Genomic DNA, 12,481 nt, shown 5'->3' on the forward strand with positions numbered 1-12,481 from the left:
TTCTGGTGTGCCTGAAGACAGTGTACATTACATTAAATACATTAAATAAATACATAAATCTTAAAAAAAAAGGAAAGGTTTGTTTTGCTTATAGTTTTAACGGTTTTACTGGTTTATTTGTTGTGTGTCTTTGTAGATGCATCCTTGTGTGTGCACATATGTGTGCAGGCCAATGGCCAACCTCCCATGTTTTCTTCCTCACTTCAAGACAGCTCGTAAATACTCAAGAGCTCTGAGATTAATACTAGCTCTTACCTGTTTTTCTTTTCTTTTTTTTTCTCTTCTTTTCTTCCTACCTCGAGTTTTTGAGTCAAGGTCTCGCCTCCTGGAGCACATCAGTTAGGCCGGCCAGCTAGTGAGCCCCTGTGATGCTCCTGTCTCTGTCTCCCAGCACAGGGATTTTGAGTGTACACTTTTCCTTATGCTTTTGTTTTTAACAAGCGTTCTGGAGCTCGGACACAACTCCGTGTGGCTGCATGGCTACATTACCAACAACCAGTATTAATAGAATACCTACTATCTGCCAAACCCCGACCTGGTTAAGGCTGTTGTAGGCAAATAAGACAGTATGTCTTCCTTGGATGCTTTCCTCAGCCTCTATCCACCTTGTTTTTTAAAAAGAGTCTCCCAGTTGGTGTTGGGGCTCACTGATTCAACCAGGCTGGTTCAGCTGGTCACTGAGCCCCAAGACTCTGCCCCCCACCCCCACCTGAAGGCATTATGCTTGATTTTTTTACATAGGTCCTGAGGATCAAACTCAGGTCCCCGTGCCTGTGTGCCAAGCCCTCTAATGACTTAGCTGTCTCTGCAGGCCCCTAGTTTCAGAGGTTATAGTCACGAGTGCTCGGTCTCACTGCCTCTGAGGCTGAGATGAGGGAGAACAGCTGCCGGAGAGAACTTGCTGGAACAAGCTGTTTTTGCCTCATGGTGTCTGGGAATCAAAAGAAAAGAAATAAAACAAGAGAAGCCAGATATACCCTTGAAGGGTGTGTGTCCATCCATCTATCCCCCTACTTCCTGTAGGTTCCACCACCCAATAGCAGCACCACGGGCTGAGGGGCCTTCAAGACAGCTTGTGGACACCCAAGAGCTGGGACGGAGATTAGCGCTAACTTTACCTGTTTTCCTTTTCTTTTTTTTTCTTCTTTCTTCCTTTTTTTCTTTAGACAAGATTTATCTCTGTGGCTGAAGCTGGTCTGGAACCTGTAAAGCTCAAGCTAGGTTTTTTCTTTTTAAAGATTTATTTATTTGTTTATTTATATGAGTACACACTGCAGCTATCTTCAGACACACACTAGAAGAGGGCACCAAATCAGATTACTGATGGTTGTGAGCCACCATGTGGTTGCTGGGAATTGAACTCAGGACCTCTGGCAGAGCAGTCAGTGCTCTTAACCACTGAGCCATTTCTCCAGCCCTCAAGCTAGTTTTTAGAAACATAATCCTCCAGCCTTAGCCTTTTACGTGCTGGAATTACAGCCATGTTTTTGTTTTGTTGTTGTTGTTGTTGTTGTTGTTGTTGTTTTGGTTTGTTTTGGTTGCTGTTGTTTTTAATCAACCCTTGACCTGGTGCTTACTTAGAGCACACTTTGTTCAAACTTCAAATTCAAATACACTCTATTTAATAGAAAAAAAAAAAAAAAAAAAAAGAGCAGTGTTCTACACTAATCAAAATAGTGCCCGTGTTTCCTGGGACCGACCGTGACAGCTGTGGTGAAGCATTGGCAGCTTGTCTAGAAAAACCAGTGATTCCGCTGTGGTACGGACACAAGCTGTGAAGAATCCTTCCTGTGCGTGGTCTCCTCCGTTGCAGGCACTGTCTGCAGCACGTGCTCTCTATCAATTCTCCTGCAGGAGCTATCACTTAGCTCATAAGGAGAGCCAAGCCAGAGATAAGGCTGAGTCTGCCGTATGAGCACCAGAGCTGCAAATGGATACATTCCTTGGTCTGGGTGGACTGGAGAATCTGCTGAAGAATGCAAACCTAGAAGATGTGGTCAGAACAAAAACCCATCACTAAGAGTTCTGTTAATTAGTAGTTCTTGGCTCCTTTCCATCTCTGATGCCCAGCTGTCTTCCTGCTCTGGGTTGTTCTGTGTTGCCAATGACAACGGTGACATAATTACATACGAGCTTTTTCGTGCTCACTCTGCCCCAGGTACTGGCTTGTGTGTTTTTGTTCATCTCATATGCACATAGCCCTGTGGCTTCCCCATGGATAACCAAGGAACTGAAGTTCAAATATGGATATTTGAACTCTAAAAGAAGACACCTGGGAGCCAGCATCTGAGCTCCCGGGCTCTGTTTAAAGCACAGGAGAAACAGCACTGCCAGATGCTAGGCTTAGGAGTGGGGACCACGAAACCAAACCATGTGCTGAGTAGCTGAGAAAGGATTGCAGATAAAGAAAACAGGAATGTCACGGGTTTCCCAATGTCAGGGTCCATGTCACCACTCTGTGCTCTGCCGATTTTTAGGAACACAGTCAAAGAATGAAGTCCAAAGAATGGACTCTGAGTAACTACGAGGAAATGCCAAGAAAACCAAGAGTTGTTCTTCTGACCAAGAGTCTCATGACCCCCATTTCTTAAAAAACAACGCTGTTCTTAAAATGTGCTCCTCGCAGGTAGAGTGGATAGGACTGAGTTTATGTTAGGTCGTTTACTACAACTGGCTACCAGTATTTGTTCATATGCCTCTATGGAAGAACGTGTTTTGTTCTTATGATTGTATGGTTTGCTCGGGTGACTCTTAACCCTCAGAGTACAAACTGTCTGATGTTCTGAATAAGTTGACTATTGCATGAGACTTTACTCTGCCTCATTTTTAGGCTCTATTCTCCCAGGTCCAAGTGCCAAATAGAGCAATAAACCCATGGCATCCCAACAGCAGCTGGGGTCAGAAAGCAGGTACAAAGTGGTGGTTCTCCTAGGGTATGGTGGGTACTGTTGGCATGGGAAATGTGTGGTCAAGAATGCTGTACCTGGGCTGGTGAGATGACTCAGAGGTTAAAAGCACTGACTGTTCTTCCAGAGGTCCTGAATTCAATTCCCAGCAACCTCATGGTGGCTCACAACCATCTGCAATGGAATCTGATGCCCTCTTTTTGTATGTCTGAAGACAGATACAGTGTACCAGTATACTCATATACATAAAAGAAAAAGAAAGAAAAAAGAAGGAAGGAAGGAAGGAAAGGAGGGAGGGAGGGAGGGAGGAAGAAAAAGAGAATGCTGTATCTGCAGGCAGAGAGACCTTACACAGTTAGCTTATGTTCTTCTGGTTGTGGGCTCAGTGGGTAGAGCTTTAGCCGAGGGTCAGGCAGCCTGTGTCTGCTGTCAGGCAGCTCTGAGGCAAGAACCTGGGGCATTTCTTCTCCCACAATACTTTGCTCATTGGTTCATCTGTCTAAGATGGCCGGGCAGCCTTACTGGGTTAGCGGTTACAGGGATATCAGATTGGGAGTGACCAGATAGTTAAAAACTGCAATGGTTTATTCAAAAATTTTAGTCCTGACAAATTCTGAGCTAAAGCCACCATAAACTTTTATTCTGTTTTATATGTTATAGACATAGGTCTGTACTGAGTTCTGCACAGCTGTGTGAAGCCATCTGTACATGTGTGAGCCATAGGTGAGGGGAGAGGGAGGCCTTCAGGTGCATGACTTTCCTGAGAATGGGATGAGCCCATCAGGTCACTTGGCACTCCAGGGCTTGGTGTGGCATGCAGCACCTCTGAAAAGCCTGCCCCAGAACTTCTGCCAGAGATCACCCAATGTCTTTGCTCTGTCCAGCCCCTCTGCATACAGCATGCAGCTGGTTTTCTCTCTGAACAGCTGCCATTTCCTTCCTGACTTTTGGGAATGGCTCTATTCTACACTTAGAACTGAAGGAGGAAGATGTTTGTGTTCTTAGTTGAAGCCGCCTTTTGTCCTGGATCCAGATACAAAGTGTGGAGCCCGAGATCACTAATATCTGACTGCCTTGGCCTCCAAAATGCTGCATACATTCCCACAGATCAGCTGAAAATGGGCCTTGAAAAGATGTATGTTCAATTGTCCGTCTGTCTGTCTGTCTGTCTCTCTCTCATGTGTGTGTGTGTATGTGTCTGTCTCTCTGTGTGTGTATGTGTGTGTCTGTGTGTGTGTGTGTGTGTGTGTGTGTGTCTGTCTCTGTCTCTCTCTTGTGTGTGTGTGTGTGTGTGTGTGTGTGTGTGTGTGTGTGTGTGTGAGTAAGTGAAGGTGCTCTTAGAGGCCAGAAAAGGGCATGATCCTCTGGACCTAGAGTAACAGCTGGCTGTAGGACCCCAGCTCATGACATCTGGAGGAGCAGGAAGTGCTCTCACCTGCTGTGCCATCTCAATAGCCCCAATACAGGCCTTTTATTGGAAACATTTGTGGTAGGAAAATAGATACAAAAATTTTTAAAAGTAGGTATTTTTAAATCTAGAGATCACAAAGGATAAGTGAGACAGAGAGACAGACAGACAGATTGACTGACTGACTTTATATTCTGGCTAGTCTGCCTTTCATTTATCTATTTACTTTTGTTATTTTATTTTTTGGTTTTCATGACAGGATCTCATGTAGCCCAGGCTAGGTTTGAACTTTGCTAAGCAGCTGAGGATGATTCTGAAGTCCAGATGCTCCTATTTTTAAAACATCTGGCACTCACCGTGATGTCCGGGAAGGTGTCAAAACTCTTGCCCCAGTCTTCTTGGAGTGAGGATTACAGTTGTGAGCCACCACACAACTGTAGTGAATTCTGAGGCATCTTCCATGGCTGTCATAACAACCAGCTCAGGTTCTGGGCCACATGGCTGCCTCACGTGGTATCTCTGCCTTATGTCTTAGAGTCTCTGATCCAACTATGTTTACTTCCTGCTATGTTTCTCTCACAGTTATTTTGTTTGTTTTTCCAAAACAAGGTTTCTCTGTGTATCCCTGGCTGTTCTGGAACTCACTCTGTAGCCCAGGCTGGCCCCAAACTCAGAGATCCACCTGCCTCTGCCTCCTGAGTGCTGGGATTAAAGGCGTGTGCCACCACTGCCTGGCTCCCTCACAGTTCCTGAATTTGCCACGGTTCACCTGCCCTAATCATAAAGGGATATCCAAAGAGACCCTGACGTTTATCGCAGACTTAGCCCAAGCTGGCTCTCCCTCAAAGTGAGGTTTTCAAGCAGCAGAGGCTACCCTTGGGAATCCACCATGCTTGTCTGGGATGGCCCCATTAGTTTCTTGTCTCTTACAGACTGTCTCTATTTTGAGTGTGGGGTCCTGCTGGCCTCCCTTGATACCCTATGTCCAGTCTCTGTGGCTCAGCTTCTCCCTCATTATAAGAGGCCCACGTTGTACACTTTAATACTGCCTCCTCACAGTCTCTCAGTGTTCTGGTTTAAATAGATTTTGCCTCCATAGATTCTTGTGTTTGAATGCTTGGTCATAGGGAGTGGCACTATTAGGAAGTGTCACTATTAGGAAGTGTGGCCTTGTTGGAGGAAGTGTATTACTGTGGGGGTGGGCTTTGAGACCCTCCTTCTAGCTGCCTGGAAGACACTCTTCTGTTAGTTTTTGGAACAAGATGTAGAACTCTCAGCTCCTCCTGCACCATGTCTGCCTGGGTGCTGACATGCTTCCTGCCATGATGATAATGGACTGAATCTCAGAACTGTAAGCCAGCCCTAATTAATTGTTGTTCTTTATAAGAGTCGCCCTGGTTTACAGCAATGGAAACTCTAAGACAGCCCCCATAGTAAATACACACACACCACACACACACACACACACACACACACACACACACACACACGCACACATGCACGCATGCATGATTAGGACAGAGGAGCCCCTGACTCCCACAGGGCTTCCTGTGTATCTGGACGAGTAAATAAGGCCTGAGGCTAGCACCAGAGGTTAAGGAGTTACCAACCAGGCTATGGTGAACAAAGTGGAAGGAGTGTTCAGAGATTTCCACAACAATTTGGCAAAGAGTTTCACGTTTGTAGAGTTTAGGAAAACAAACAAACAAGAAAATCTGGGTTCCTATTATTTTAATTTTTCTTGGAATTTGTTATTATATTTTACATAAATGCAGTGCAGCAAAATATTGCAAATTCTGAAAAACACACACCCAGTGGTGAGAAGAGATGTTCTGTACTACACTCAGAACCGTGTGCTATGAGCATTGGGCTGGAGGAAAGGGAAGCCGCAGTAGAGCCATGTATGGTGACCAGAATACTAAGCATGAGGCCCTAGCCAGGGCAAAGGCCGGAGGAGTCTCCCAGGTGTGTGGATAGCCCTAGGCAATGTGAATCTGGAGAAGGAGATGGATCCAGCCAGCGGAGGTTAGCAGCAGCAGCAGCAGCAGGGAGGCTGGGGGAGGATGGGGAGGCTGGTGATGGCCCCTCAGGTGCTGATGCTTTGGTGTTGAGAGGAGCTGAAGGGATGTTAAGCAGAGGGAGGAAAAGGGGTAGCTGTTGCTGAGAGGCTTCTCCTGCGTACAACACACTGGAGCTGAACGGTGAGGTGAGAGGCATCAGGGATACAGGAGGAGGGCAGCAGCAGACACCCAGGAGCCAGGATGTAGGTCGACTGTTTCTCATGGCCAAGACCCTGAATTTGATGCACCAAAGAAAGAAAGGAGAGAAAAATCACAGAACATAATTGGGGACCAATATAACAGGCATCTGATGGCTTCCTGCTTCCTTCCAGGCCCTCTAGAAGCAAGCAAAACCAGTTCTGCCATGACCTTAGAAGAAAGGGAAGAGAGAGAACCACATTACATCTCAGCCAGACAGAGCCCAAGCCCAGCCAGGCTTTTCAGAGTGGCTTCCTTGCAGAGGCCTTTGTGAGCTCCTTTAAAGGGACACTTAACAAATGAGTTAACATGTTGTCAAGATGAAATTGTCACTGAAAAAAAGGGGATTTTTCTTAAAAACACTAACAGTGCGGCAGAAAAAGCCAAAGATGAAAAGGGAACCTACTAATTTTTGTGATAATAATTAAGAGGTTATGGGAAGGCTGCTTAAACCAGCTTTCTCTAGCAGCTGATCACACAGCTGTGAACTGCGCAGTAACGAGAGCTCCTGGCTGTGATGCAGAACCCGTGCGTTACCATCTCCATGGTTACCTATAAGTCTCCCAAGGCACAGGAAGTCGGGACAGCTGAGGAGGTGTGGTCTCTGCTTTCTCTGTATGAAAATATGATGGGAAAATATGATGGAGATCCATTTAACAGGACACTGCGGAGGACTTTACAGCACGTAATGTCTATAACCAGATCACAACCTTCCTGTGTGCCAGGCCGCTGTCAGAGCTGCTCACCCTCTTCCTGAATCGCAGAAGCGGTTGTGAATCTCTCAGATAAGACACAGACCGACCTGGAATTTGAACCAGGCTCATAGTCCTTGTCAAAGAATGACTTGGTGTAAAGAGAGCTTTAAAAACGAGTTTGAGTTTGTCATGTGTAAAAGGTTGTTTCCACCTCCTGAGTGTGCAGAAGCAGCTTTCGACAGAACTTTTCCCTGTGTAGCCCTGGCTGTCCTGAAACTTGCTCTGTAGACCAAGCTGGCCTTGGCCTTAGAGACCCCCTGTTTGTTTGTTTGTTTGTTTGTTTGTTTGTTTGTTTGTTTTTGAGACAGAGTCATATTTTGTAAACCTTGTCTCGATGATCCTCCTTCCTCAGCTTCCCAAGTGCTGAGATTACAGCACTTAGGAACTCGAAAACAACCACCAACAACAATAATCAAAACAAAAAAAATATTAATGGAATAAAACCTAAAATTGAGGCTCCCTTCCCAGGAGCTTCCTTTGGCAGTAGGTGGGAAGAGTATTCGAAAGACGTATATTGATTACCTTTCTAAAAGTCTTTTCTTAAGGATATAATCAGAGCTAAGGACAGAGATTTTAATATAAAAATATTTTATGATATTTATGAAAATCTCAACTTCAATATAATAATAAGGACTTTAGGAAATAAGTTACAATGTATCGATATAGATATTGTTAAATGACCGCAATGCAGTGTCACATAAAGTTATATTCATCATATGACATTGCACTTTGTTAACTACACACACTGACATGAACCTTCAACTAAAGAGTGGTTATTTTAGGGTGATTTCAGTATTGTTATTTGCTATAACTTAAAATATCTATTTGCTATTTCAAAAGTAAGTGATATTAACAAATGACCATGTAATCACATTAAAATTCAGTCATATTCTATGTTTATCATTTATTTATGTGTGTAAAATTCTATAATTATAAAATCTCGTTTGTTTTCCTTCCCACAGTCCATCTGTCCGTCAGTTTGTCCACAGACCATCATGATGGATTTTGCTGCTATCTTTTGACCATCATAGCTGTTGGGTCCCTGTCATCGTCATGATTGCCCCAACACAGAAAGTCTAATTTCCTCCATTTTGGTAACTACCACTAATCCCGTGGTGACAAGATGCCTGATAAGGAAGAGCTGAGGAGGTGAAGAGGAGGGCAAGTTTGGGGATTTCACTTCAAGGAAGCCATTCTCTTTGAAGGGCTGGATATTTGATCTGGTTCCCTTTACCTTCAGATCTTTAATCCTCAAACAGGTGTGCTGGGGGGTGGGGGGAGGGGTCTGGTAGCAAGGGGTGGGGGAGGGGTCTGGTAGCAGGGCTCTGTCGAATTTGTTTTGGGGGCCACTTATTAACTGCAGCTGACAGCAAGGCACATCTCTGAGAACCTAAATGCATGAAAGTAGCCTGTCTCGTAGCGCTCAGGCGGAGGACAGGCACAGCTTGGTTACTTCTCTGTATTCATTTAAATGAATGTTTGTGTAGGGAAAGAATTAGAAATAAAACAGATAAAAGTCATCTTTCAAACTCATCGAGCACCTGTGCCTGGTGTGCGGTCCTGCCCGATGTCCAGGATGGCTCAGGGAAGTTATTTCTTTTGTAAGATTAAAGTTTGAAAAGGCAAAGATACCATCGACTTAGATCACACACTCAATAACACTTGAGAATGGGATGACAGTCGGTCCTGACACACTCTCCATGTTTTGGCCAGGAGGGTTAGTTATTTTCAAGGTTAAGTAAAGGCCATCACTGAGCAGTGATGGAAAAGCCAACCTCAGCGTTGTTGCCTGGGAATTTCACTTATGAGACAAATGGTCAGGTCAGTCTGTCTCTCGGGTCATGCCGGGTACTTTTCCCATAGTTGTACTAGGTCCACAGGCAAGGGAAATGACAGATTTATCACTCGCACACCTGTGCTAGGCTGACAGTCCTTTAATTTGTGTGCCTGCATGGGCCAGAGGCCATTATTTCTGATTACCTTTTGTCCTCTGGCAGTTTATCTGTCTTTCACACACACAGCGAATCTAATCTTTGGGTAAAATGATCAGGTGGATTCTCCCTGAGTCGCCATTAGACTGTCTTGATAAACCTTAGTAAGGTAAGGGGAAAATTGCTGATGTCAGCAAAAGTTGAAAGTTGACGGGAGTACTTTAGTAACTCTAGGTAGGTTATCACAGGGTCTTTCCTGGGATTCTTCCAAACTAGGTCCTTCCATGATTCACTCCTTAAAATGTAGAAGTGGCTTCTTTCCTCATCACAAATGATATAATCATAACTTCTAGATTTAGGGGAAAGGAGGATGATGGGAATTGAACCCAGGAAGAGAGAGGAGAAGCTGGACACGGGTTAGCCCATCTATGGAGATGGGATTGAGGAGTATGGAATGGGGAACATGAAAAGCCAGGTTCAGTCTGCAGATGTGGCATTACACCATCCTGTGTCACCCACTGATTTTGGACAGGCCATGTGTTTCTCTTCTCAGACTCTTTGCTAAGCCATTGTGAACAGGAATACAAGAGCAGCAGAGGTATCGAGCTTCAGAGACGAGGCAAGCAAATGGTGTCTGTCTGTCTTTGTACCCATCATTTAGAGCCAGGGCCTAGCAGCTAACACTCTGGATAGAAGGATCCACAGATACACTTTGCTTCTCCCCACTGGGCTACTACTTCCATCCCCTGGATTCTACCTGTGTTCTCCTGCATATGGAGCCAGGGCTTGGAGATGAGGTGACAGGTGAGGCAGCATCCTTGGCCTAGTGCAGTGTGAACACAACAAACATGAAATGACAGCAGTAAGAAATGTCCCAAGGAAGGCAAGGATATGATCACAGATTGGGACTCAGCCTGGGAGACAAGAAAAAGCCATCGTGGGGACTCAAGGTCCAAAGAAAGAGATGGTGGAGGAAGGGTGTTCTGAGACAGAAGGCTCAGCCCCCAGAGATGGAGCAGGACATCTTACCATTCAAAGGAGGCCAGAGGATCAAGCCTTTCGTAAGAAATCTTTACTAGTTTTATCTCTTTGCAGTGTTCAGGCAAAAGCTGCTAACAGTTACAGCCTGAAAACAATGAAGGCAACCCCATCTGTGAGGGACCCGGAGAACAACACAGAGAACCACATCTGTGAGGGACCCTGAGGACAACACAGAGAATCACATCTGTGAGGGACCCTGAGAACAGCACAGACAACCACATACATGAGGGACCCTGAGAACAATACAGACAACCACATCTGTGGGGGACCCTGAGAACAATACAGACAACCACACATGTGAGGGACCCTGAGAACAGCGCAGACAACCACATACAGGAGGAACCCTGTGTTCTTGTGCACAGCATATGGCAGGTACAAAAGTGGGGAATTAATTTGCACAGTAGTCTGGTACCCTTTCCTCTCTCCTTTCTGTCTCTTCCTCACTTGTTTCCTCACTGTTTTCTTCCTTCTTCTCTCTCCTTTTATCTTTCTGTCTCTATTTTCTGTATGACACCTCTGACCTATGGCAGTAGGTGCTTCCAGGAGTCAGGTATTCAGTGTTATGGCTCTGCTGTGGAGAATCTGCCATCTTCAACACACTAGCTTCATTCTTATTCTAGAGAAAATAAATTACTTTATTTATTTACTTTGAGACAATGTTTCACTATGTAGCCTTTGCTGGCCTGGAACTTGTAGACTGGGTTGGCCTAATTTTATCATTTTATTTTTTACATGGAGGATTGAACCCAGGGCCTCATGATTAATGGATAAACTGTACCACCAAGGTATTCCAACTTATTTTTTAAAAGATGAATTATAAATTGTGCTCCAGTATAATATTTTAGTAAAGTGAAACAGCCCTCAAAAACATCAGTCTTTAATTGCTGGGATTTATGAACACTGCTGTCCTGAGTTTCTTTTCCAGTCACTGTGATAAAATACGAAAGCAGCTTAAGAGGAAAAGATTAGTTTTAGCTACTGTTCAATATTGGCAAGTCAAGGTGACTGGCGCCGGGGGCAGCTTGCCTCATGGCATTTACACTCAGAGAACAATGAATGCTGGCTGCTGCTCAGCACCCTTCTCCTTAGCCAGGGAATGGTGCTGCATAGTGGACAAGACTTTTCCTCTCATCATTAATGCAATCAAGATAATCAATGAGGTATGCCAAAGGCCCATCTCTCCATGATAATCAATGAGATATGCCCCGAGGCCCACCTCCCCAAGATAATCAATGAGGTATTACCTGAGGCTCACCTCTCCAAGATAATCAATGAGGTATGCCCGGAGGCCCACCTCCCCAAGATAATCAATGAGGTATCCCCTGAGGCCCACCTCCCCAAGAAAATCAATGAGGTATCCCCTGAGGCTCACCTCCCCAAGATAATCAATGAGGTATGCTCGAGGCCCATCTCCCCAAGGTAATCAATGAAATATCCCCCCACTCACCTTTCAGGTGATTCTAGATTCTATCAGAGTGACAATGAATACTAACGATCATAGTTACCATGTCAAATAAAGTGGGCTGCTTAAAGGATGTGATTGAATATTAGCATGAAGAAACCAGCCTGGATTATACAGGGAGCCATAACCCTAATCACAAGTGTCCCTGGGAGGAGAAAGGCCAGGGAAGTATTACATACTTCCAGGAAGAGAGCAATGAAGCCCTGAGGCAGCCACAGAAATGCAGCCACCAGAAGGGATGCGTGATCCACTAAGACCTCTGCCCGGTGCCAACCTTAATGGCAACCTTGCCTTTCAGAACCTCTCTCCAGACTCTTGGCCTCCAGAATGTGAGAGAAGAAACCTCTGCTGCTGTAAGCAACTGCTTACCTAAGATGACATATTAGTCATCTCAACTGCTGCTGTAGGGAGCTGAGACAGACTGTGAGGATTGGGGAAGATGAAGTGCAGGGTCCAGGGTGGTCCCCATGAGGACAAACATGGCTATCATGGTGACCATTCTGATTTATGAGCCAACCGAGGTGTATTAGTTAAGGTTTCTATTGCTGCAGATGAAACACCATGACCAAAAAGCCAGTTGGGGAAGAAAAGTTTATTCGGTTTATACTTCCAGATCATAGTTCATCACTGGAGAAAGTCAGCACAGGAACTCAAACAGGGCAGGAACCTGGAGTCTGGAGCTGATGCAGGAGCCATGGAGGGGTGCTGCTTACTGGTTTG

This window comes from Arvicanthis niloticus, chromosome 12, assembly GCF_011762505.2.
Source record: "Arvicanthis niloticus isolate mArvNil1 chromosome 12, mArvNil1.pat.X, whole genome shotgun sequence".
NCBI lineage: Eukaryota > Metazoa > Chordata > Mammalia > Rodentia > Muridae > Arvicanthis > Arvicanthis niloticus.